The sequence below is a fragment of the Bubalus kerabau genome, chromosome X (genome assembly GCF_029407905.1).
Source record: "Bubalus kerabau isolate K-KA32 ecotype Philippines breed swamp buffalo chromosome X, PCC_UOA_SB_1v2, whole genome shotgun sequence".
Lineage (NCBI taxonomy): Eukaryota > Metazoa > Chordata > Mammalia > Artiodactyla > Bovidae > Bubalus > Bubalus kerabau.
The window spans coordinates 8623256-8628091 of NC_073647.1; positions in this window are offsets into that span (position 1 = coordinate 8623256).

The following is a 4836-nucleotide window of genomic DNA, read 5'->3' on the forward strand; positions in this document are numbered from 1 at the left end:
TGAGTTGTTTAGACCATTTATATACTATGTGATTATTAATTTGGTTGTATTTAAATCTACTATCTTGCCATTTGTTTTCTGTTGGTCCCATCTGTTTATTGTTCTCCCTTTCTTGTTTTTCTGTCTTCCATTGGAATTAATTGTTTTTAAAATGATTCTACTTTATTGACTTATTAGCTATTATTGCTTCATTTATTTCTTGTGTGTGTGTTTTTAGACATTGCTTTAGGGTTTCATTGTAGAAATCCTTAATTTATCACTCTCTACCTTCAAGTCACATTATACCAATTCATGTATAGTATAGGAACTTTACAACAATTAACTTCCATTTCATCTTTGTGCTATTTATCATACATTTTTCTTCTATGTATGTTATAAACACCACACTTCATTGTTATAACTATTATGTTTGCTTTAACATGTATCATTTTTTTGTTCTTAACATGACTTTTAATAGCTAAATAGCATTATGTACTATCCAGAGTACGGATGCATCAAAATTTATTTAATCAATTCCAAATTGTGCATTAAGGTTGTTACTTATTTTTCCTTGATATTAAAAATTATAAATATCAATGAACATTCTTGTGCTAAAATCCCTTTGTGCACTTCTGATTATTCCTTTAGGATATTTTTTGTGGCCAAAAAAAATATATACACAACATAAAATTTGCCATCTTAACTATTTTTAAGTGTAGAGTCCAGTACTATTCAGTGAGTTCACATTTTTGTGAAACAGATCTTCAAAACTTTTTACTCTTACAAATCTGAAAATTTGTACCCATTAAACAGCAACTCTTCTTTTCCCCTTCCTCCCAGCCTCTGGTTAACAAACATTCTACTTTGTCTCTATGAATTTAGATACCTCATATAAGTGGAATTATACAGTATTTGTCTTCATGTGGCCGGCTTATTTCACCTAGCATAGTGTCCTCAAGGTTCATCCATGTTGTAACATAAGACAGAATTTCCTCCCTTTTAAGGCTGAATAATAATAGATGGGGAAACAGTGTCAGACTTTATTTTTTGGGGGCTCCAAAATCACTGCAGATGGTGACTGCAGCCATAAAATTAAAAGACGCATACTCCTTGGAAGGAAAGTTATGACCAACCTAGATAGCATATTCAAAAGCAGAGACATTACTTTGCCAACAAAGGTCCGTCTAGTCAAGGCTATGGTTTTTCCAGTGGTCATGTATGGATGTGAGAGTTGAAGCGTGAAGAAGGCTGAGTGCCGAAGAACTGATGCTTTTGAACTGTGGTGTTGGAGAAGACTCTTGAGAGTCCCTTGGACTGCAAAGAGATCCAACCAGTCCATTCTGAAGGAGATCAGCCCTGGGATTTCTTTGGAAGGACTGATGCTAAAGCTGAAACTCCAATACTTTGGCCACCTCATGTGAAGAGTTGACTCATTGGAAAAGACTCTGATGCTGGGAGGGATTGGGGGCAGGAGGAGAAGGGGATGACAGAGGATGAGATGGCTGGATGGCATCACCGACTCGATGGATGTGAGTTTGAGTGAACTCCAGGAGTTGGTGATGGACAGGGAGGCCTGGCGTGCTGCGATTCATGGGGTCGCAAAGAGTCGGACATGACTGAGCGACTGAACTGAACTGAATATTCCATTGTATGCATATTCCACATTTTGTTAACCCATTCATATGTTGATGAATATTTGGGCTGTTTCTACCTTTTGGCCATTATGGATAATGCTCCTATGAACATGGGTGAACAAATATCAAGACTCTGCTTTCAATTCTTTGGGGTACACACCCAGAAGTGGGACTGTTGGATCATATGATAGTTCTATTTTTAATTTTTAAAGGAACATCCGTATAATATTCCATAGCAGTTGCACCATTTTACAGCCCCTTCAACAGTGCACAAAGGTTCCAATTTCTCCACGCCCTTATCATCATGTTATTTTCTGTTTTGTGATAGCAGCCATGCTAATGAGTGTGAGGCAGCTCATAGATCTGTGTTTCATTAGGGTTGATGCCTAGAGTTTTATTTTGTTCCGTTGATTGGGCCATGTTTCTCTGTTTCTTGTAATTTTTTGCTGGGCTTTGGGCATTTGAAAAACAACCACTTCTCCCAATTTTTAAGCGCTAGCTTCTTGCAAGGGAAGACGTTCTCCAAGCTTCGCTGCTGAAAGTTCTGAAACCTCTCAAACCTTTTCCGATCTCTTGCTCTCCCTGGTGTCTGCTTGCAGAACTACAGTCCTAACATGCTCTTTATTCTATACTGCTGCTGCTAAGTCACTTCAGTCGTGTCCGACTCTGTGCGACCCGAGACGGCAGCCCACCAGGCTCCCCCGTCCCTTGGATTCTCCAGGCAAGAACACTGGAGTGGGTTGCCATTTCCTTCTCCAGTGCATGAAAGTGAAACGTGAAAGTGAAGTCGCTCAGTCGTGTCCGACTCCTCGCGACCCCATGGACTGCAGCCTACCAGGTTCCTCCGTCCATGGGATTTGCCAGGCAAGAGTACTGGAGTGGGGTCCCCATTGCCTTCTCCGTCTTTATTCTCAGTGACTTTCAAATCTATTTTCATGCGTTCGTGCCTGACTCTTTGCGACCCTATGGACTTTGGCCTCCAGGCTCCCCTGTCTATGTGATTCTCCGCACAAGAATACTTAAGTGGGTTGCCATGCCGCTTCCAGGGGATCTTCCCAGTCCAGGGATCGAACCCACGTCTTTTATGTCTCCTGCATTTGCAGGCAGGTTCTTTACCACTAGCTCCACCTGAGAAGCCCAAACCAGCTCTCAGTGGCTTCCAAACCGTGGTGCTGGTCCCATCAGTGTTCTGAATGAGGCAAGACAGAAACTAGTCCCTCTGGCAGTCCCAAACAAGTCAGAATGTTGGACATATGTTCCTTTTTTATTCCTTCTGGGGGGAGGTGCTCTGGTTTGGAGGTTTTCCTCTAGGTTACTCTGTACTATGCTACACAGAGGGAGTGACATGAACGAGTAACCAAAATGCATGAATTTTCCTACTCTTTCACTGGAATCCCTTTTGGTTTTATAAGGGCCTAGTTGCTGTAGCTTCTCCGCTGGTCTCTAGAGTTTTCACAGAGGTATTATGGTCTGTGTATTACTGTTAACTCAGTGTAACTCAGTGTCTCTGTGGGGAAAGGAGGGTCTGTAACTTCCTAGTCCACCATCTTGTTACCTTTGCCTGTATTTTAAATCAGGTTTTCTAAATTATTCAGTTGTAGAAGTTCATTATATATTCTGCATATTAACCCCTTATCAGATTTATAAATATTTCTCCCTTTCCTTGAGGATTCCTTTTCAATCTGTGTTTTTATTTTATTTTTTTTCAATCTGTGTTTTTAATGTGTCCTTTAATGCAAAGATTGTGTCCTTTAATGCAAAGATGTTTTAAATTTTGACATAGTGCAATTTATATATTTTTAAAAATTTGATGCCTCCATATTTTGGTGGCAAATCCAAGAAATCATTGCTAAATCCATTCTTTTACTTTTAAATTATTTGCGTTTTTATATTTAAAGTGTGTTTCTTGCAGGCAACTTATAATTGGGCCTTGGTTTTAAATCCACTCTCTTGAGAATCTCTGACTTAACTGGGGTACAACTTCCGTGGTGTATTTGCCCCATTTATTCTTTTTTCTCCTCTTTTTGCCTTCTTTTTGATGAATTGCATATTGTTTATTATTTCACTCTTGCCTTTGTTGGTTTTATTAGCATTTGCTCTCTATTGTTATTTTAGGGTTGCTTTATCTACACTAGATTGTTAATATTATTTTAAGTCAATTTTATCTTAAGGATTTAAATAATAAGAAAAAATCATATATGTATGTATATCTCATTGTAATAATTTCTAGTGTTCTTTATTCCTTTGTAGAAATCTACATTTCCATCTTATCATTTTCCTTCTGCTTGAAGAAATCCCTTTAACACTTACAGTATGGGTCAGCTAATAATGCATTATTTCAGCTTTTGTATATCTGAATAAGTATTTCACTTTCTTTCTTGATATTGTTAAAAATAAGACAACAGGTCACAAATGGAGTCACTTATGCTAAGTCTCACATCAGCAAACAAAACTTAACTACAGTTTCAGCTTTCCCAAAAATGGAATCTTAAACCAATCAGTCAGAAATTACCTGATCACTACTAGTAAGGCAATTTTTCTGATAGACCCCTGCCATCCCCTAAAGGAGTGACCTTGCCACAGTGAATTTTCTAGCATAATTTCCTTGCTCCTGTTCCCTTTTGCCTATAAAAATCTTTCATTTTGTACAGTTCCTGGAAATGCCCTTCTACTAGATGGGATGCTGTCCGATTCATGAATCACTGAATAAAGCCAATAAGATCTTTAATTTTTACAGAGTAAAAATTGTTTTTTAACAATATTTTCACTGGGCAAAATTCTAGGTTGACAATCATTTTTTAATTTCAAGACTTTAAAGGTTTTGCTCCTTTGTCATCTTACATAATTTCTGATGTGAAATTTACTATCATCCTTTTATGTAACATGCCTTGTTCTGGTTGTTTTTAAGATTTTCTCAGGGAATTCCCTAGTGGTCCAGTGGTTACAGCTCAGTACTTTCACTGTTGTGACTCCAGCTGAAACCATGGTCAGGGAACTAAGATCCTTCCTGTGAGCTGAAAAGTGGGGTGAAAAAAAAAAGATTTTCTCTCTCACTCATGAGCAAATTTAATCATATATGCCTTGGTGTAGTGTTCTTTAATATTTTGTGTGCTTGAGGTTCTTTGAGCTTCTTGGATCTGTGGGTTCATAGCTTTCATGAACTTTTGGAAAGTTTTTAACCATTTTCTGTACTCCCTTTGAGAACTCCAATCACACAAATACA